This window comes from Salvelinus sp. IW2-2015, unplaced genomic scaffold (genome assembly GCF_002910315.2).
Source record: "Salvelinus sp. IW2-2015 unplaced genomic scaffold, ASM291031v2 Un_scaffold516, whole genome shotgun sequence".
Classification (NCBI taxonomy): Eukaryota; Metazoa; Chordata; class Actinopteri; order Salmoniformes; family Salmonidae; genus Salvelinus; species Salvelinus sp. IW2-2015.
Genome location: NW_019942567.1, coordinates 719,479 through 743,186, shown reverse-complemented (window position 1 = coordinate 743,186; position 23,708 = coordinate 719,479). Strand labels below are relative to the sequence as shown.

At 41.5% G+C, this 23,708-nt stretch overlaps 1 pseudogene; it reads left to right on the top strand.

The window, feature by feature from the left end:
• LOC112068445 (H(+)/Cl(-) exchange transporter 6-like) overlaps nucleotides 1-23,708 on the top strand; it is a 48,415-nt pseudogene that overhangs the window by 14,337 nt on the left and 10,370 nt on the right.

The window sequence follows — 23,708 nt, the reverse complement described above, 5'->3', positions numbered from 1 at the left end:
TTTTAGCCATGAAGACCTAAGGATGGAAATGTGTCTTAATAACTCACACTTATGAGTTTAGGGGTAAATACCAACTTAAGCTGAAGTTAGGATTCAACTTCTGTTAGACTAGAGTCTTTTCTTTTTCACATGTCTCCTGCTCGTGCAGCTTGATCTGTAATTATAATGACCGTGTTGGGTCATTTTTGTAATCTGGATATGGTGTTTTTTTAGGTGTCACTCAAGGAAAACGTCATCAACTCCACCATCCGCCAGTTTTTCTGTCCCAACAAGACATACAACGACATGGCCACTCTGTTCTCCAACTCTCAGGAGGTGGCCATCCACCAACTTTTCCACCAGGACGGTGAGACAGGACCTGACCTAGGATCAGTTTGACATTTTAGATCAGGGTTTCCCAATAGGCCAAATTTGTCCCATCGCTGAATGTAATTGGGGAGCCCTGTTTTAGGCCATAATGAATGTGATTATGGACAGGCTCCCATCTGATCTGAAGGGCAAAACTTATCCCCCTCCTGTATTAAACAGCATGCTCAATGAAGAATCTCCATGTAAAAGTACTTCTTAGTTCCAGGACCAGGCTTATTCTGTTTTTTCTTTGAACAGGGCTGTCTCTATTGGGTGGGTGTACGTGCGTTACATTGTTTATGGGCCTAATAATAAAGATGTCATCTAACCTTTTAATGTGGCATTAACACAACCAGTCATGATGTTTTCATCTGATTGTAAAACAAATCCCTTCAAAAAAGTAGGCTACCTGTGCATGTTCGTCCACTCCAAAATAATTCCAGTGTCCAAACTGTGCACTGCATGTACACTCTGATGAATGGAAATAGATATCTGTTTATAAAAAAAAACATAAAGTGGGCCTAATGCCATTGATTAGGCCTCCATTGATTAGGCCTCCATTGATTAGGCGTCCATTGATTAGGCGTCCATTGATTAGGCCTACAATAATTGATGCGTCTTGTTGACAAATTGACCTTTTTTGTAGCCTGAAAAGTCAGGACACCTGAAATGGGGCTGAAACTGGGATGGTCACCCAAACACACTCATGGTCAATTTACTAGACTAGGCTACAATGTGAATTACCATGAACTTCAAATAGACCTACCAGTAGCCAGTGATGTTGTGGTAAAAAACACTAGGTGGGTAAACTCTGATTGCTGGTCGCGGTGAAAAAAGTAATTCTCCCTATACTTTCAATGCATTTTTCAGAAAAAGGGGGTTAACCTGCGTTTACCCACCACCAGACCTACAGTGCCGGTAGCCTACCCTCTTAGCCGAGGCAATTTTACACACATGAGCACACGCAGAACAGGTAACCTACATTCAATTTAATAGACCAACATGAGATTAATCAAAACATGTGTACACCCTAGTTCATGAGTTGTCCATAATTCATGAGTTGAATGCTTGGAATCTTCACATATGTGACGTAAAACACTACCTTTCCTTACAGTAATGACATTTATGACTGTGTTATTTGTCATTATTAAGCATTTAACAATTGAATTAGAACATTGAACTTAAACCCTGTGTGAATCCTGGATCTTGGAGATCTCGGAAAGTGCACTGTAAGTGTAACTATGCCTACCCAATAGTTCATTATGCTTCGCATTGAAAACTGTTGTCAAGGGTACACATACAAAATAATGTAGGACTATGCCATTGCAAAATCGAATGCTTCTAACCCGAAAGTCAACTACTGTCATTAACATATACTTGTTGAATGGATTGGATGCGCATTGGTGTCGAGCTGAAGGCTAGTTGTATAGTGATATTGTAGACCATGATCAGCTGAGCCAGGAAAGAAAATATTAAATGATCTACTTCTTCTTGCCACGGACGGCATGGAGAACACGAATACCAGAAATACAAAGCAATGAGCGCTCTAAACAGCTGACTGACAAAAGCAAACAATTATAAATCAACGGATAAATCTAATGCATCGGAATAAAGGCTATTTCATCAAGGACACATGGCAAACAAATGGCGCAAATGAGGAAGTACAAAGGAAAATCTATGCGTTTTTAAAGGAGCTCAGCTGAGGCTGAAATTCAGCAATACTGAGTGGACAGCGCCAKTGTCTAGCCAGCTATAGAATTCTACAGTACCAGTCATGGACAGGGAGACAGTTTGTGCAGCCACGTCGAAATAAATTATTTAAACCACGACAGAGAATTGGGGGTGTTCGTTTCATTTGAAAGCTTTTATTTTCATATTTACCACTGTAAAACATATTTATCCCTGGCTTGTAAACAAATAGGAGAATGGTTCAATTAGCGTTATTTAGAGACCACCCCAAAGTTTGACTTTTGCTGCGTTAAGGGGAGCTAATGTCTCATTCAGGGGAGCTCCCCCGTAATTCGCACCTCGGCCCCTGGTCTCACTCCCTATACATATACACACTGAAAGATATAAATGTGCTTGTTTCAGTGTACTGGTGATGGCTGTACTTTAGTCAATCATCATACTGAACATAATGAACACCTCTGTGACCTGCTATATATTTATCCTCAGGAGTGAACACCTCTGTGGCCTGCTATATATTTATCCTCAGGAGTGAACAACTCTGTGGCCTGCTATATATTTATCCTCAGGAGTGAAACCTCTTGTGGCCTGCCTATATATTTATCCTCAGGAGTGAACACCTCTGTGACCTGCTATATATTTAACCTCAGGATGAACAACTCTGTGGCCTGCTATATATTTATCCTCAGGAGTGAACACCTCTGTGGCCTGCTATATATTTATCCTCAGGAGTGAACACCTCTGTGCCTGCTATATATTTAACCTCAGAGGAGTGAACAAACTCTGTGGCCTGCTATATATTTATCCTCAGGAGTGAACACCTCTGTGGCCTGCTAATATATTTATCCTCAGGAGTGAACACCTCTGTGGCCTCTATATATTTATCCTCAGGAGTGAACACCTCTGTGGCCTGCTATATATTATCCTCAGAGTGAACACCTCTGTGCCCTGCTATATATTTACCTCAGGAATGAAAACAACTCTGTGGCCTGCTATCATATTTATCCTCAGGAGTGAACACCTCTGTGGCCTGCTATATATTTATCCCTGTCAGGAGTGAAACACCTCTGCGCCTGCTATATATTTATCCTCAGGAGTGAACACCTCTGTGGCCTGCTATATATTTATCCTCAGGAGTGAACACCTCTGCGGCCTGCTATATATTTAACCTCAGGAGTGAACACCTCTGCGGCCTGCTATATATTTATCCTCAGGCGTGAACAACTCTGCAGTTCTGCTTGCTCTTTTTTCTCCCTGGCACTTTCTGTTACTGCTGTGGTTGTTTTACGAGGTAGAACATCAGCTCGGCTGGAGTTGTGCAGCCCATGCTATATTGACCCTCTTTGTCATGTGATGTGTCATTTACTGTGTTTCCTGTCTGTCTCTGTAGGTACTTTCAGCCCCGTGACGCTGACAGTGTTCTTTGTGCTGTACTTGCTCTTAACGTGCTGGACGTATGGCGTGTCGGTGCACAGTGGCCTCTTTGTGCACTCACTGCTCTGTGYTGGCGCTTTCGGACGCCTGGTGGCCAACCTAAGTCCAACGTTCTGATAATGTTCTAGAAATGTTAGGCCAACGTTCTCACAATCAAATGTTCTCGAAATGTAAACCCAGCATTCAGATAATCTGTACTCCAATACGTAAGTGCAACCGTCTCATAGCAAGAGGTCCATAAATGGTAGTGGTGTATATCAGAGTCATATACATGTATAGACATTTAGCTATATACTGCTCTGGTTTATATGATTTGAAATCTGTTGGTTTGGAAATCTCTCACCTACTTTCCCAGCGCCAGTATTTATAAAGTATAGTTTGGCTCTTCCCATGGAGTTTCTATCTCTTGGAAAGTGAAAAATGCTTACAAATGCTACTTTTTAGAGATGACATCCTCTGAGAGGGAATCTGCTGACCGAACATGTTCTCTCAGTGCTTCTCTCTCCCGCTCTCTGAGTTTCTCTCTTCAGCCCACTTCTACTTCTTCCTCAGCTTTGTCAGACTCGGGTATTTTCAGTTCTGCTCAACTGAGGGTAATGACTGCTATGTGTCACACTAGGATGTCCGTGGGAGAGAGTTATCTTAACTTTTTTGGAATAAGCAGCCAGTTATCTTTATAGTTATTGGTTCATGGATTAGTTTTGTGTTTCTCGGAACAAGAAGATAATGCAATTTGAGTTGACACTGCTAGAAGTAAGCCTGAGAGTCTTCTGCATGCTTTTATGCTCACTTCCTGACACTGCTCTTCCTGATTGGCTCCTTTGGCTGTCCTGTTGCCACAGCATTCTGGGGATAGACATCTACACCGGGACCTTTGCTCTAATTGGAGCAGCTGCCTTCCTGGGAGGCTTGACTGTCATTCTCCTCGAATCAACCAATGAGATCACCTACAGCTTACTCATTATGATAACCCTCATGGTAAAGTACACTTCATTGATTTGAACTTACATTCACAATTTAGTGCACTTGCGTCAGTGTTAGTGCTTACAGGATGGTGTGTGTGCTCAGGTGGCCAGGGACAGGGGATTTCTTCAYTAAGGGCATCTATGACATCCACATTCATCTGAGAGGAGTGCCAATGCTGGAGTGGGAAACAGAGATGGAGATGGACAAGTAAGAAACAAATACTACATTTATGATAGTAAAGATCAGTAGTCATTAAACAGACACTTGTATCCAAATTAACTTCAAGCTAACACGTTTTTCTTCAGTATACACATACAGTATGCTGTGTGGCCCTTTTACAACTTTAGGCAACTGTGTAATCTGCTGCTGTGTTCAATTCCAATTCAAGTCACTCAATTCAGGAAGGGATAAAACATTTTTTTTCTAAATAAATACTTGATATAAATTGCTCCTGCTTTTCAGTTTCGTGAAGACCTTGAAAATAGATTACCTTTTTTCAATTAATGAATTTGGACCCTAACCCTGGCACGTATGTGTCTCTCGTTTGTCTCCCAGACTGACAACCAGTGACATCATGTAACCCAACCCGACGTACGTGTACCCCCACACGCGCATCCAGTCCCTGGTGAGCATCCTGTGCACCACCGTCTACCACGCTTTCCCCGTGGTTACCAAGAACAGGGACAATGAGCACGAGTTCATGAAGGGCAACATCCTCATCAGCAACAACATTCGCTTCAAGGTAGGAGCCAGGGCCACGTGCAGATAGAAATATCATGAATAGAGCCGACATGATTTCTTATTCTAGATGTTAGAAGTATGTTTGTTCTACATAACTTATTTCTATCTGAACCTTTCACAAAGTTTTGTCCTGGGGTGTATTCATTAGTCGCAGACCGTAGCAAAATGTTTGGCCTTTTGCAAAACGCATTGCAATGGAAACCGTTTACTGAACCAAACGGAAGCAAATGGTGGGGGGGAACGACCTGAATTTGTCCAAAATAAACTCGTTTTCGTTGCGAAACGTTTTCCATTTTCCATTGTTCCCGTTTTTGCAACAGACCAGACGTTTTTGCTACTATCTGCAACTAATGAAATCCCCCCCTGGTGAAGGTGCCCTAGCCATACCACAAGCTGCCACCAGGGGGAGTCAGAGCTCTGTTATACTGTATAATGCATGGGCTGGTGCCATCTACAGTACCTTAAAGTATTCATACCTCTTGACTTATTACAGACTTATTACAGCCTGAATTCACCATGGATTAGATGTTTTTTCTCTCACCCATCTACTTTGCCCCAGTCTAAGATTGTTTGCACTCTGTAACAGGTTCTCGTCAAGGATTTGCCTGTATTTGCCTTCATTCATTGTTCCCTCTATCCCTACCTGTCTCCCAGTCCCTGCCGCAGAAAATAAGAAATTTCAGTATTTTATTTTCAATACATTTGCAAACATTTCTAAAAACATATTTTCACTCTGTCATTATGGGGTATTGTGTGTAGATGGGTGAGAAAAATATATTTGATACATTTTGAATTCAGACTGTAAACACAAGAAAATGTGGAATAAGTCAAGGGGTATGAATACTTTTTGAAGGCACTCTATAGGCCTGTTAATTTGGCCCTGTTTCCAATAGTTTGAAAATGTAGGTTATCCTTCCTTTCCTTCTTGTAGTGTTGTTACTGTAAAGCACGGTGTGATGTGTTGTTGATTTAAAGGGATGTGTAAATCACATGGGACTTACTGATTTGACACGATTGGATAGGCAACAACAAACGTTCTATGTCAGGGCAGTGGTTATATCAAGGGAATGTAGGAAACGGATGCACAGACAGACAGTGAGTTGTTCATGGTCTCTTGTTGTACACTAAATCAACAGGTGTGTGTGTGTGTGTGTGTGTGTGTGTGTGTGTGTGTGTGTGTGTGTGTGTGTGTGTGTGTGTGTGTGTGTGTGTACACGGGAGCTTAGTGGTTAGAGCATTGGGCCAGTAACCGAAAGGTCGCTAGTTTAAATCCCCGAGCCGACAAGGTGAAAAATATGTCGACGTGTCCACGAGCAAGGCACTTAACCCTAATTGCTCCAGGGTTGCTGTTGATAATGGCTGACCCTGGCCATGACCCCACTGCCCGAGGGTGTCTCGGGGAGAGTTGGGATATGCATAAAACACATTTCCATGTCACAAATGTGTATGATACACACTTGTACATGTGTGAAAAAGGACAAATATGAGCATCCACCAAATAATTTGTATTATTTTCTATGTGCACGTGTGTAACCGTGCCCTCCCCCCTCTCAGAAAGCGAGCGTGCTGACYCGGGCAGGGGAACAGCGGCGGCGCTGCCAGTCCATGAAGTCGTATCCGTCCAGCGAGCTGCCGTGGAGGAGGGCCAGGAAATGCTGCAGCAGATGCTGGAGAGGAGGTGAAACCCACATACGCTCACACACACCCGTACGCACACACACCTTCATTCCCACCCCTGAGTTGACACCATCCCATTTTTTACAATATCAACCATGTGACCATCGCTGTAACTTTGACTTGGCTCAAATGTGGATTTTGAGTCCCTCATTCTTCTGAACTGTATTAGTATAAACATTGCACACATTCTAATCAATAGATTCAATAATTGTTTACAGACAGATTATTTCACTTATAATTCACTGTATTACAATTCCAGTCGGTCAGAAGTTTACATTCACTAAGTTGACTGTGCCTTTAAACAGCTTGGAAAATTCCAGAAAATGACGTCATGGCTTTAGAAGCTTCTGATAGGCTAATTGACATAATTTGAGTGAATTGGAGGTGTACCTGTGGATGTATTTCAAGGCCTACCTTCAAACTCAGTGCCTCTTTGCTTGATATCATGGGAAAAGCAATAKAACTGGCCTTCTTTAGACTAGTTGAGTATCTGGAGCATCAGCATTTGTGGGTTCGATTACGGGGTCAAAATGGCCAGAAACAAAGAACTTTCTTCTGAAACTCGTCAGTCTATTCTTGTTCTGAGAAATGAAGGCTATTCCATGCAAGAAATAGCGTAGTACGAGATCTTCAGTTTCTTGGCAGTGTACTACTCCCTTCACAGAACAGCGCAAACGGGCTCTAACCAGAATAGAAAGAGGAGTGGGAGGCCCCGGTGCACAACTGAGCAAGAGGACAAGTACATTAGTGTCCTCAACTGGCAGCTTCATTAAATAGTACCTGCAAAACACCAGTCTCAACGTCAACAGTGAAGAGGTGACTCCGGGATGCTGGCCTTCTAGGCAGAGTTCCTCTGTCCAGTGTCTGTGTTACTTTGCCCATCTTAATCTTTTCTTTTTATTGACCAGTCTGAGATATGGCTTTTTCTTTGCAACTCTGCCGAGAAGGCCAGCATCCCGGAGTCGCTTCTAAATAACAATTTGTTCTTAACTGACTTGCCTAGTTAAATAAAGGTTAAATAAAAAATAAAAAAACGTTGACGTTGAGACAGGTGTTTCTGTTATTGAAATATTTAATTTAAATACTGTAGAATTTCGTTCATTCCTGTGGATGACTGCTTCTTCTGGGGAGTGCCAATATGGCCCGCTGGTGGCTTCAAAGCCTCTCATTGCTCAATAGACAGTATCAGCGTTCCAGGGTTAATAAATATCATTGGTTAACACAGTGGTATGTGCGAAGTTCAGCTTGTTTGTTGTGATGGACCCATGGCTTCTAGGTCTTTAATATGGGTCAGGGTTCCCCAACTGGCAGCGATTGGTTTTATTTGGCCCTCAAAGTTTTCTGAGCAAAAACAAAAAACATGTTTTATTTTTTGGTCTTTTTTCATTGTGGGACATTAAAGATGATGATAACCAGGAAATCAGCTCCAAGTGATTTTTCAATTTTGTAAATCTGTTCCCAAGTATTCCCACGCATAATAGAGAGACGTTATCATGTACAAATGGTAGGTTTGAAATTATTGTTTTCTTCCACAATACACTGAGTATACCAAACATTAAGAACATTTTCCGAATATTCAGTTGCACCACTCCCTTTTCTTCTCAGAAAACCTTAAAATTGTCGGGCATTTACTCGACAAGGTGTCGAAAGCGTTCCACAGGGATGCTGGCCTATGTTGACCCCAATGCTTCCTACAGTTGTCAAGTTGGCTGGATGTCCTTTGGGTGGTGAACCAATCTTGATACACATGGGAAACTGTTGAGGATGAAAAACCCAGCAGCCTTGCAGTTCTCAGTCCAGCCTCTCTCAGCCTATTGTGGACAGTCTGAGCACTGATGGAGGGATTGTGTATTCGTGGTGTAACTCGATCAGTTGTTGTTGCCATCCTGTACCTGTCCCGCAGGTGTGATGTACGGATGTACCGATCCTGTGCTGGTGTTTCACSTGGTCTGCCACTGCGAGGACGATCAGCTGTCCGTCTTGTCTCCCTGTAGCACTGTCTTAGACGTCTCACAGTACGGACATTGCAATTTATTGCCCTGGCCACATCTGCAGTCCTCATGCCTCCTTGCAGCATGCCTAAGGCACGTTCACGCAGATGAGCAGGGACCCTAGGCATCTTTCTTTTGGTGTTTTTCAGAGTCAGTAGAAAGGCCTCCTTTAGTGTCCTAAGTTTTCTTAACTGTGACCTTAATTGCCTACCGTCTGTAAGCTGTTAGTGTCTTAACGACTGTTCCACAGGTGCATGTTCATTAATTATTTATGGTTCATTGAACAAGCATGGGAAACAATGTTTAAACCCTTTACAATGAAGATCTGTGAAGTTATTTGGGTTTTTACGAATTATCTTTGAAAGACAGGGTCCTGAAAAAGGGACGTTTCTTTTTTGCTGAGTTTATATGTACGGTATGTATGTACAGTGCATACAGGAAAGTATTGAGATCCCTTCACTTTTTCCAAATTTCACTTTACAACCTTATTCTAAAAGTTTTTACCCTCTTAATCTACACAAAAGACCCCATAATGACAAAGCGAAAACAGGTTTTTAGAAACTGAAATAACACATTTACATAAATATTCAGACTCAGTACTTTGAAGCTCCTTTGGCAGTGATTACAGCCTCAAGTCTTCTTGGGTATGATGCTACAAGCTTGGCACACCTGTATTTGGGGAGTTTCACCCATTCCTCTCTGCAGATGCTCTCAAGCTCTAATAGGTTGGATGGCGATCGTTGCTGCTCAGGTATTTTCAGGTCTCTCCAGAGATGCTCGATCGGGTTTAAGTCCAGACTCTGGCTCGGCCACTCAAGGACATTCAGAGACTTGTCCTGAAGCCACTCCTGCGTTGTCTTGGCTGTGTGCTTGGGGTCGTTGTCCTGTTGGAAGGTGAACCTTCGCCCCAGTCTGAGGTCCTGAGTGCTCTGGAGCAGGTTTTCATCAAGGATGTCTCTGTACTTTGCTCCATCCATTTTTCCCTCGATCCTGACCAGTCTCCCAGTCCCTGCTGCTGAAAACATCCCCACAGCATAATGCTGCGACCACCATGCTTCACCGTAAGGATGGTGCCAGGTTTTCTCCAGATATAACGCTTGGCATTCAGAGATCAATCTTGGTTTTATCAGACAATAGAATCTTGTTTCTCATGGTCTGAGAGTCCTTTATTTGCGTTTTGGCAAACTCCAAGCGGGCTGTCGCGTACCTTTTTACTGAGGAATGGCTTCCGTCTGGCTTCTCTACCATAAAGGTCTGATTGGTGGAGTGCTGCAGAGATGGTTGTCCTTCTGGAAGGTTCTCCCATCTCCACAAAGGTACTCTGGTGCTCTGTCAGAGCAAAAACATCTAAAAACCTGTTGACCCTTTGTCATTATGGTGTATTGTGTGTAGGGATTAAAATATATTTTTTATTTAATACATTTTTAAACAAGGCTGGAACGTAACAAAATGTGGAAAAATGAACGGGATTCCAATCCTTTCAGAATTAATGTGTATATACATGTGTGTGTGTATACAGTACCAGTCAATAGTTTGGATACACCTACTCATTCAAGGGTTTCTCTTTATTTTTACTATTTTCTATATTGTAGAATAACAGTGAAAATAAAGAAAAACCCTTGAATGAGTAGGTGTCCAAACTTTTGACTAGTACTGTATGTATTGAATGTATACATCTGAATGGGTGACTATAATGTTCACCTGCATGTGCTAAATTGTAATCAACTTGCTGAACAACAGCAGGCTCCACAGGTCAATACAAACAATGTGATTGACCAAAGTAAACCCTCATAAATACTGGTCTACCAAGCACTATGTTAATATGTCCAATCATGAGTCTATATTTAATTGTCAAAATGCATCACTTCGCTCTTGATTAATTGGGGTGGCCTACTTGTACATGTTATCCATGCATGCTTGGTGGTGCCCCTAGCTTAGTGGTGTTGCAGACCCCGGGGCCTTAAAAGAACAGGTGTTTCTATACTGAGATCATGTGACAGATCATGTGACACTTAGATTGCACACAGGTGGACTTTATTTAATTAGTTATGTGACTTCTGAAGGTAGTTGGTTGCACTAGTTCTTATTTAGCGGATTCATAGCAAAGGGGGTGAATACATATGCACGCACCACTTTTCAGCTTTGAATTTAAAAAAAATAAGACATTTTTCATTTCACTTCACCAATTTGGACTATTTTCTGTATGTCCATTACATGAAATCCAAATAAAAATCTATTTAAATTACAGGTTGTAATGCAACAAAATAGGAAAAACGCCAAGGGGGTGAATAGTTTTGCAAGGCACTGTAACTCTGCAATGTTGGGTTGTAGTGGAGAGAGTCTGTCTTAAATAAATTTCTACACACAGTCTGTGCCTGTATTTAGTTTTCATGCTAGTGAGGGCCGAGAATCCACTCTCACATAGGTACGTGGTTGCAAAGGGCATCAGTGTCTTTACAGCGCCATTTGCCAAGGCAGGATACTCTGAGTGCAGCCTTGTCCAGAAATCTGTCAGTGGCTTCTGATTAAATTAAATTTTCTCAGAACTGCTTGTTGCAATTTCAATGAGGCTCTCTTGTTCAGATATTGGTAAGTGGACTGGAGGCAGGGCATGAAAGGGATAACGAATCCCGTTGTTTGTGTTGTRCGTTTCGGTAAAGTACCTGCGTAATTGCGCTAACTCAGGCGCTTCTCTAAATCACATTTGATATTGTCTGTAAGCTTGAGTTCATTTGCACACAAAAAAATCATACAATGATGGAAAGACCTGTGTGTTGTCTTTGTTAATGCAGACAGAGAAGAGCTCCAACTTCTTAATCATAGCCTCAATTTTATCCCGCACGTTGAATATAGTTGCGGAGAGTCCCTGTAATAGATTTAGATCATTCAGGTGAGAAAAAACATCACCCAGATAGGCCAGTCGTGTGAGAAACTCGTCATCATGCAAGCGGTCAGACAAGTGAAAATGGTCAGTAATAAAAACTTTAAGCTAGTCTCTCAATTAAACAAAACGTGTCAATACTTTGCCCCTTGATAACCAGCGCACGTCTGTATGTTGTAAAAGCGTTACATGGTCGCTGCCCATATCATTGTATAGTGCAGAAAATACACGAGAGTTCAGGGGCCTTGCTTTAACGAAGTTAACCATTTTAACTATGTCTTCCTGTCATGGCTTTTGCGCCATCAGTACAGATACCAACACATCTTGACAACCAAAGTCCATTTGATGACACAAAGCTGTCCAGTACTTTAAAAATATCCTCTCTTGTTGTCCTGGTTTCCAGTGGTTTGCAGTCGAGGATGTCTTCCTTAATTGACCCCCCCATAAACGTAACGGACATGTACCAGGCCCGCCACATCTGTTGACTCATCCAGTTGTATAACGCATAAAATTCACAGGCTTGTATGCAAAGCAGTACTTGTTTCAAAACATCTCCTGCCATGTCACTAGTGCGTCGTGAAACAGTGTTGTTTGATGAAGGCAATTTTTGGGCCTTTTCCCCCAACATTGTCCCAGCCATATCCACGGCAGTAGGAAGAATTAAGTCCTCCACAATAGTATGGGGCTTGCCTGTCCTAGCCACTCGGTAGCTCACCATATAACACGCTTCTAGCCCCTTCTTATTAATGGTATGTTGCTTTTATACATGTCTTACTACTCGAAAGTCGTCTTAATTCTCGATCAAAAAACTCARGTGGCATGTTTTGTTTCTAAATGTCTTCGCAAGAGTGAAGGTTTCATCGAGTTGTGAGACCTTTGCACATATAACACACTGTGGCTAGGGAAAGGCACTACTCCCAATATAGGTGAACCCCAAATCAATGTAGTTCTCATCATATTTGCGCCTCTTCGAGGGTCCAACGCCCCTGTCTGTTTGGTGCTTTCCCGGGTAAGGGGGCAGTAGCTCTTTGGCTGCATCAGATTCACAACTGCCAGTGTCCATGCTAGCTGGGCTAGCAACAAATGTAGAATTACTGATGCTAGCATTGGATGTGCTCGTGGAAGCAGAACAACTTGTGTCGTCGACAGGTGCAGGTGTAGTACTGCTGGTAGTACTGTTCTATGAACACGGCCTTACCTTTTTTAACCATTTATCCATTTTCGAGCAAATTAAATGAGCAGCAGCTACGTTTGGCTACATACGGAATGTTAGTGGAATTCCCACAAGAGAGTAACGGTTAATGTGATTGGATGTTAATTATTTGACTAGGCTACCTGTATTTGACATTGTTGTTATTTCACTGAACATCAGATGGTTACAAAAAAAGGTTGGCACTGAAACGAGGCTACTCAGGCGAGAGAAAAAAACATCACCCAAATGTATAGCCTCGTTGGAAAATCTAAATGGACTGTTTTCAAATGTTAATCACATTTTTATTTGGCGTACCCCCAACGGCATTTCGCGCATACCCTTATAGATTCACAACTGAGTGCTAAACAGTACTAAACAACCAAAGATTTCAAGACCAAAGGCTGTTTCATACTATGTCTATCGACATGTCTGTATACAGTTGTCATTCATTATTACAGGAAAATAAATCACAACAAGATTATTATTTACAAGTTAATGGCGAGCTAATTACAGAAAATAGCTTACGTTTGTTAGTGTGACGGAATAAAAGCAGGGCATTCTACCGGACAATTTTAGAACCTGGACACTGTCTCGTTGGCCTAACGTTACATCCTAATTTGACTTTGTTGCAGGTCATCTTGTTCTTCACATTACCATCTCTGGTAAACACCACAGGAGGTTGGTGGCACCTTAATTGGGGAGAACTTGCTTGTGTTAATGACTGGAGCGGTATCAGGGGAATGGTATCAAACACATGGTTTCCAGGTGTTTGATACCATTCCGCTTTGTTCTGGACATTATTATGAGCCATTCTCCCCTCAGCAGCCTCCTGTGGTAAACACACTATATCAAATAAAATGTTTATTTGTCACATGCACAGGATACAGAAGGTGTAAACGGTACTGTGAAATGGTTACTTGCATAGTGGAGTCTTTTTTGTTTAGACATGTTAGCTAGCTAAACAATGAACTATAATCCCAACTCATAAGGTTACTACCCTGCATGAATCAACAGGTAGCTAAACGCTAACTAACTAGGTACAATGTTAGCTAGCTAGCTCACATTAGGCTATAACTAGCAATGCAAATTGCTCTGCGATATGAATAATATTACTACACAGGCCATACATCTAATGTTAGCTAGGGAGTTAGCTAGTTAATGTTAGCTAGCTAGCTAACAGTACGCTTTAACTTGCAATGAAAATTACTTTCTCCCAAAATTAGAAACGGATAATGTCTGACAATGTAGTTAGACTCTCTTACCCATATACATGGATGAACGCTTCTCCCTCTCTGTCACGGATGCTATGGTTGCCCTAGGTTTGAAGATGTAATCCGGAGACAGATGTTTTATACAACAGCCTTCTGTGTTCTCTTTTTGACTCCCTTCGCATTTGCAATCAAACGCCTGAATTTCAGCATCTCCTTAGCTATCATACTCTGCTTCCACTGGGCATTCCACTGATTTCAAAACTCGGTCCTCCAGAAATTGGAGAGCGATCTTTCAAAAAAATCCTTGTTAGGAAGGATTACCTACACATACTGTGCAGCTCATGTTATAGACAGAAGCATGCTACATGGCAGACCAATCTGATCTTATCTCATCTCTCGGAATGTCCAGCCCATCCATAATCTCAGCCAATCATGGCTAGTGGGAAGGTTCCTGACTTTTTCCATGACTAAACCAACTACCCTCGTAATTTAACACTTTTATTTGTGTTTACAGATGGCATACACGTCTGTTATTAAGGCACATGAAAGTTCACATGTTCCAGAAGGCATTTCTGACAAAAAAAGCATTTTGATCACAAAATGTCTCCTGTGAAGTAGTGACGTGCGACATACGCCTAGTTTCCTGAAACGAGTCACAAATTTCCACGCTGAGGTTGGACTAATACTCTGACTTTAAAAAAAATTATAATGCCCTTTTAGTGTAAGAGCTGTTTGAAAAGACCATCTGAAATGTCAGCCTGTTTTGGTCAGATGGAGTTTTTGCCTGCCTGTGTCATCACTAGGCGGTAAATTAGTTAATAGACCAATAAAGGGGTTGCAGTTGCATCACAAATCACCTAGCAACCACACCAGACGCCGTGTTGGAAGACCAGATTCAGTCTGGTGGAAGTRCTCCAATCGTCCATATGGCTGGCTGTGTTTTTCTACCACCAGAAACATCGGGAAGATTGCCCATTATTAAGAACCCAGAAAACAGATGCAGTTGGAGAAGCTATTCAAGTAAGTAAATATATTTTGAAAATGATAAACATTATTATTAGCTAAACCTGTCAGAGAAGGGGAGTAGGTTACTCTGGATAGGGRATGTACCTTTGTGGGAGGACATTTTGAAAAGATTCTTCAGTTCCAGTTCCAAAATGACAGAGATATAGCAACGTAATATTCAGTGCTCTCTGATTTGAGTATAATGKACCCAGTTTCTTTGTGATGTTTTCTGTTCTCAGATACAGAGAGCTGTGAAACCCTGTCTGCAGATGAAGAGAAAGGTCCCAATGAATGTCCCAATAGAATAAGGGTACATCTTTAGCAAATGTTTTAAACAAAAATACAATTTAAAAAAGACAATGTATATAAACCTATTACAACTGGAGTAGGCCAACCCTGCTGGGTGTGCAGGCTTCAGTTCCAGCCCAGCTCTAACARACCTGATTCCATTTATCAAACCTAATTAGTTGATAATCAAGTGTGCTATTGCTGGGTTGGAATAGAAGTTTGCTCACCAGGTAGATCAGGGGTCAGTGGAGCGAGGTTGGCTACCTCTGGTATTGACTAGAGCTGTGTTCGAATACCCATACTAACATACTGAATACTACATACTTAATGAGTATATACTACATAAGTTCATTTTAGTATACTGTAAATGAACAGTATGCTTTCAGTTGAGCGTACTAGCTCTTCGCCTGTCTACCGGAAGTTTATGCTGTGCAACCTCTTGCTAGCTAGTCAGCATAAATTACTAGTTAGACATTTTACGACTTCGGGTGTGTTCTTAAATTCAATGTGGAGTGCCAGAGTGAGCTCGTAATGTTAAGGCGTTGTCAGATTGTCCGTTTGTAAATTCAGAGCGTTTCGCTCTCGGAGTGCACACTGGACACTCTGGCCGAGGAGTAGGGTTGATTTGAGCGTTCTGACCTTACAACGGCACCCAAGCTAACGTTGGCTATGAGACCACTCTGACCATTTTACTCACCCTAGCAGAGCTGGTTAGGCAGTTTATGTTATCCAGAGCGTTGGTGACTAACTGTGCTGCTGGCAACTTTTATTATTCCTTTTTGCCAACGTTTACTGACACCGGCCATATTCAACGGGTGTTGAGCGCTCGTAAATTAATTCTGTGCTCTGGTACACTCAGACGAGAAGATAGCCAGAGAGAATTTACGAAAGCACCCCATTGAGCACCCCATTTTCTTCAAACCTGAAAACGATGTGAAGCCACACCCATTTCCTAAATAATTGCATTATGGGCCCTAAAGTACAGAAATATTGTCCTCTGCGTGTATACTTCATATTTCGGTGAATTTAAATACGACATCCGGGAACTTTTGGCATACTAACTKTAATCGATACTATGACCAATAAGCATACTATATACTCAATTCATGTCACAAATAGTACAGTTAGTATGAGTATTGGAACACAGCTTTTGTTTCCCTTATGCTTTCGTAATAATAGCCWACTTGTTACTAAGATGTCTAACCTTTGAGTTAGCTTACTTGGACACTTTGTGATATGTAATAAAGTGCTGATTCTTTGAAGGTAAGTGTATTGTTAACTATTATTCAAGATGAACTAGTCAATGTTGATTAATCGCAGATCACAATCCTGCAATAAAGAGTGGAAGGAATCTGTCATGTGTTTGGTTGTTGTATTCTCAAATGAACATTACCTTGTTCAGTTGTAAGCTCTCCAATTAGTTGTCACTCAGGATGTCAGTCATCCCATTTCGCAGCTGATAATGGGACGCAACGCACAACGCCAATGCAGCAGTGGTTCCCAACTCCGGTCCTTGAGTCCCCTCAGCAGCACACATTTATGTTATAGCCCCAGACAAACATACCTGATTCAACTTGTCAACTACTGACAACTGACAAGTTCAATCAATGTGTGCTTATCCGGGGCTACAATATAAATATGTATTGTTGGGGGTACTTGAAGACCAGAGTCGGGAACCACTGGCCTACAGTATGACGGCATTAGCCTTATGGGCATTTGCAATGCACCCCATGACATTGTGCATCTGAAGCAGCAAATAGCTGACCTCACACATTGTTTACATAATACGTTGTTGAGCTATATGTTTTCAATTAAAAAGCGATACCAATAGACAATGTATATTATCATTATACTAGATTTTGTACATTCCTTATCCTGATATGAAATTGTTTAGTGCAAATCCAACCCCAGTGAAATGTTGAAGCAGGAGATTGGATCCTTAGCATAAAAACAGACACAACTACTTCTACAAAGTTCAATGCCAGATACTTTTCTCCCAGAAGGTCTGATTGGCACTTGGAGGTATCAGACCTCAGGATAAGACCCAGATGCAGACAGTAAAAATCAGAAGTTTATAAACAAAACGGGAAAGGCAAAATGACAGTTCAAGGGCAGGCAGAGGTCGGTAATCCAGTGCAATGTCCATAAGGTACAGAACGGCAGGCAGGGTCAGGGCAGGCAGAGGTCAGTAATCCAGTGCAGAGTCCGTAAGGTACAGAACGGAAGGCAGGGTCAGGGCAGGCAGAGGTCAGTAATCCAGTGCAGAGTCCGTAAGGTACAGAACGGAAGGCAGGGTCAGGGCAGGCAGAGGTCAGTAATACAGTGCAGTGTCAAAAGGTACCGAACGGCAGGCAGGGTCAGGGCAGGCAGAATGGTCAAAACTAGAAAACAGGGACTAACGCGAACAGGAGTACGGAAAAACACGCTGGTAGGCTTTACAAGACAAACTGGCAACAGACAAACAGAAAACACAGGTATAAATGCACAGGTGATAATGGGGAAAATGGGTGACACCTGGAGGGGGTGGAGACAAGCACAAGACAGGTGAAACAGATCAGGGTGTGACAGGAGGTCACTGTGATAATGAAGATGGTTTGCCTACCACAACAATTACATTGTCTATGCTAAATGTGTTTAAATTGTGAAAGAATAGTTAGGCTGTAAGAAATACATTTCATTTAATAAGGCAAGGCAAAGCAGAGATGACACACAATACAACAAAATTGCCTATTAAAGTATGTTTACAATGTCATAAAATAATAGTATTTTACATGTTGTTCCAAATTACAATTCATTTATTCATACATGTGTACTGTGAAACTGTGTTTCTGTTTAATCAGCAGTTATTGCTACACCCTTCATTATCATTCAGAATCATTCAGATTGACCAACCATTTTGTCTAACTGAGGGATATCTCCTTTCATATCTGGAAAAGGGCGAAATAGTAGAAGTAGAAACTGATGCTGCTGCAGCATTGCTCATCTTCACAGAGGGAATCCAGTCGACATGGGCGTCTTGATAGCTGATTAACCTACAGCATCAGCGCTCTTGATTGGTTGTGTTTAATTCATAGAGGGGATTTAGTGTCATATAGAGATMAAATCTATTGTTGGGCTGGAAGAACCAAAAGTCAACATAGCAGGTTGTCCTATCCCATTGAGGCCTTAGTTCTAGGCTGTAATGGCCATACATTGTCCCACTTTATGAATAGAGTTCTCAACAAATGGGGCAGCAGGTAGTCTAGTGGTTAGAGTGTTGGGCCAGTAACCGAAAGGTTGCTGGATTGAATCCCCGAGCTGACAATGTAAAAKTCTGTCGTTCTGCCCCTGAACAAGGCAGTTAACCCACTGTTCCCCGGTAGGCCGTCATTGTAAATAAGAATTTGTTCTTAACTGATTTGCCTAGTTAAATAAAGGTTCAATAAAAAAGCGATCATTGTGTCAGTGCCACTGGAATTTTGGACAATAATGTCCTCCTCCCGGCTAAATGGCTTAGATTAGTTGCATTCAAGACATGGTAGTTTTTTTATTGATCTGTTTGTCAGTGTCAGCAGAGAAGGTCTAGGCTACCKCGTGATTTGTCGTATTAAAAAAGATTCTGCTAATGTCTCCAGTCATATATAGTGTAGTAGAATTGCATGAAATGTGTTGATCAAAGGCCACATTTTCCCTGTGCAAAGGAAAGAAAAGAAACATCTTTGATATAGCCTGTAGGCTTATTTATTTATTTTAACCTTTTTTATTTTACCTATGCCACTACATGCTCAGCCATGCACAAGGATTAGATTGAGTTATATTAATATCCAAATAAATTATGACTATCCAATCATCACATTAGGAATAGTAGGCTGACATTAGTCTGCAAATGCGTTGATAGATGCATGCAATGCTTTATTATAAAGGTACATTTTTATGGTGGAAAAAATAGCTTCCCCAAAACTTGAACCTCATGCAGAGAGACACATGCTAATAGCTAGACTACACGCTATTAGGTAGCTAATGTTGGCTAACTTAGTCTTGTTGTCATCACCTGGTTAGCATAAAATCTAAACTAAACTATAAATTGATCAGACTAACCAACAGAACAGATCCTGTACTGACAGTTGTCTGGGTTCAGGTCTTGACTGACAAAAAGGTTTCTTTGTTTTTCAGACAGTTCTTGAGTCTTATCTCCTTGGTGTTTCATGATTGCGGGTAATCTGTAAAAAATATGTTTTTCCCGTTGTCTTTCCTGCCTTGTTAGAGCAGCCAAATACTGAACAGAAATTTACCATGGTGATGAATCAACTAGTTTTAGGCACTGTTATCATGCAGCTTGGGGTAGCCACTCAGCTGTTGTTGTTGGAAGAATTGACGTGGTGATCTTCCAACATGGTTTCTAGGAGGCGTCATACGCAACCTGGCAACCCTCTATAAGAAAGAGTTCCAAATAACAGCTAGTTTTCAGTTTTCCCCTCCTCGCTCAGACTAATCCCAGACAGTCCTACTGTAGCTAATTCCTTGCTTGAGAAATTGCTTTCTGCTGTGAAGCAAATATATATATTTTTTTTTTTACAATTTTAATTGAAAACAATCACAGTAATGTACTTAATTGTTACCCAGAAATAATTTGCTATTGAGATAAAAACAACTGCATTGGACTTTTACTTTATTTGGCACTTAATAGCCATTTACAACGAGCTTATCGTGGAATACAAGAAATGGGGGGTGCATACCCTCATCCACATTGATGGGTCCACAGTGGAGAGGGTCAAGTTTCTCGGTGTCCTCATCACTGAGGAATTGGCACCAGCACAGTCGTGAAGAAGGCATGGCAGTGCCTCTTCGCCTTCAGTAGGCTGAAACGATTTGGCATGGCCCCTCAGATCCTTAGGAACTTTTACAGCTGCACCATCCTGACTGGTTGTATAACCGTCTGTTATGGCAACTGCACCACTCTCGACGGGAAGAGAGTGGTGTAGATGGCCCAGCGCATCACTGGTGGTGAGCTCCCAGCCATCCAGGACGTACATTCCATGCGGTGTCTGAAAATGGCCTCAAAAATGACCTAAGACTCCAGCCACCTCAGACACGGACTGTTCTTCATGCTCCCTTCCGGCAGGTGGTACCAGTGTATCAAGGCTCAGACCAACAGACTCCTAAACAACTTATCTCCTGGTCATAAGACTGTTAAATGGATAACAACTACTGCTCTCCCACAAACTATCCACACTGACTCTATGCCCAACCACAGGTCTCTACCCACTCAGACGCACACACCTTAAGGCTGTTGCGGTGACCGTATTACCGCCACACTGTCAGTCATGAGTCATTACCGCAGTAAAATGTAAAAAAAGCATGCCCAGGGTGCATGAAAGTAGATTACCGTGCGTACATACAGCCCTAGGCGATGCTGTTGGTTCATTGATTGTGCAGGGCGGCTTACAGGTAGTCTACAATTATAGTGAATTTGTATTTGATTTTGAAAATTCTATTAATAGGGATTTTTCTATATTTTCATAATTAATTGGGTGGCACATTAACTTTAGCTTTACAGAATATCTCACCACCATGCGTTTCCATCTCCTTTCCTTTATTCCTTTCTTGAGCATGCAGAGGGGCTGTCAACAGTTTAGTGAAATATGTTTTGTTGAGATAAACATGTTACTATCGCTGTTCCCAAACAGATTTCACTTGGTTTCCCAAATTAAGCGCTGGGTAGCTGCAGGAACAGGGTTGGAGAGTCCATGGCATAGAGAGTTTGGGCAGAATATCACCTGTCCAGCAGCGAGAGCATGCTCCTCAAACAGTGGTTGACGCGTCGAGTGAAATAAGGGTAGATATATTTATTTCTCAGCTGCTCATATGAAGCACAGGTCTGCTATAAAACTGAAGTAGCCTACCAGGCATTATTGAAAAACGGACTGGTGGTAAAACACATGGCCTCCATTCGCTATTTGAGTACATACAGATTACATGTATTTTCCCCCCTGTTCCTGTCCATTTGATAATGGGCCATTCTAAATCTAAACTGATTTTACATATTAGTAAAGTCAAGATTAAATTGAGAATAGTCTGATGGGTGAAAATATGATCACTTGGTGAGAGAACAGTGTGTGCAGCCTGAGGCAAGGAACATAGCGCAAGCTTTTTTTGTGACCTTCTCAAATCATCAATATCCTATAGTCGCATCATGCAGCCCATTTATGTTTGGATTTCTAAAACATTCTAAGGTTTGTATCATTCACAACTAAGGTTGCCAAATAACTCTAAATCTAGCATGTAGGACCTGTTTCAAATGATCACTTTTAGCTCAACATAGCCACTTCATATGCACACTCGCTCCAGAATGGGAAAAATATCCTTTCTATTTTATTCAGTTTCAAGTCATCTTTATTCAAGTAAAATCATATAGTATAAAATAATGGCACGGGACTTATAAGCATATCTTGTCAGCGAAATGAACAAGCCTACAGCCTATGGCATGGATCATAGCCAGATACTATACAGTAGGCCAACTCATATTCTGTTCTTTGGGAAAATACATTTTCTTCATACTATAATGTTTCTTTAGACCTGACTAAAATAAACAATGGATTTATTGTGATGGTGTATATGAAATTGATTTATTATACTTTTTTAAATGTAGATGTTCCAAAGGTGCGCATCAGCGTCTTGTATGTAGCTTGTATGCTTGAAGGCCTGGAGATGCTAAATGTGTGTTTATGTTAATTAACGGTCAATTACCTTGAGACCGGCATTCTTTTGCATGACAATAACCGGCTGACAAAATGTCATGACTGCCACAACTCTAACACACCTTCACTGTCACTCTTACTCACATGCACACACACATGCTCACATGCGCACACTCACATACTGTACACCCTCAGTCACACAGTCATTACTGACYCCACACACTTACGCTTCTGCTAAAATGATTGTTGATTAATCAACACCCACACACATACACACACTCACCACCACGCACACACCCACCCACCACTTATTCTGCTGCCATACTGTTTACTGTTATTATTATCATTATTGATCCTGCTACCAGTCACTTTCTCCTAATCCCTGCCTACATGTACATACTATCTCAAACACRCCAGTATCCCTGCACATTGTACATGTGGCACCGGCCCTGACCCTGTATAAAGTCTAGTTGTGTTTTTTTCTTTCTCTTATTTCTTCTGTTTTATTTTTGTTATACTATTTTGATATTGAATACTGCACTTTTGGGAAGGGCTTGAACGTTAAGCATTTCACTGTACTTGTGCATGTGACAAATTGAACTTGGAACTACTATAGTCATTTTGTAGATGGGAAACTGTGTTTTTTTATTAAGTTGAACATGTGCTCTTTATGACCGAATGTTAAAATTAGGTGAAATCAAGTTAGATTTTTTTTTTGTTGCCAACTTCCAATTCTGAAAAGACACCACATTTTTGGAAAAAAACTCATATGATTACTTTATGTCTTAGAAGCCATATGTTTACATATTGACCAAGTCTTGATGTATACATCTTTCCATCTGCTTAATTTCCCGTGAGAAGTGTGAGGATGCCCGTACCTTCCTGTTCCTAAGAAGACTGCAGAGTTACCTACGTAGCAGACACACAATGCTTGACTACTAGGTGATGTGTTCAAACAGATACTATGGTATGTTCTAACCACTGAAGTCATAACCAGATCTTAGCACTGATGTCTTTACCCCATTACTGCAGTCATAAACCAGGTAATGACCCATCCTCTATTTAATTAGCAAGCATGTTTAGAAGGAGAAGCAGGTCAAACATAGATAGTTCCCATTAACTGTGATGAGCCAGTCTGGTGTTTTTTATTTGGAGAAAATGTTGTGCTGACGTGTTTTTCTGTGTGTATCTTTCCAGACACGTGCCCTACCCTAACCTTTATCCAGACCAGTCCCCTAGCGAGGAGTGGACCATGGAAGAGTGCTTCCGACCTCTGACCTTCCACGGCATCATCTTGCGGTCCCAGTTGGTCAACCTGCTCATCCGTGGCGTCTGCTACACAGAGAACCAGTCGGTTAGTGTTCCAACCCACTCCTCATGAGGGTCGTATTAGTTAGTGATGGGGGGGAAACATTTATACAATAGATTATTGCAAGATTATCTTAATCTTATCTTGATTTTAATCTTCTTTTTATATGTTGAGCCAACATGTTTTTAGCACTTTTATTTCCATGACTGCTCAAAACTTGTTTACTCATGGCTCTTTTGTTCCTTTGCAGCAGACATATAGTGAGCAGTATGTTTGAACATCGAATCACAATAAAATCAGAG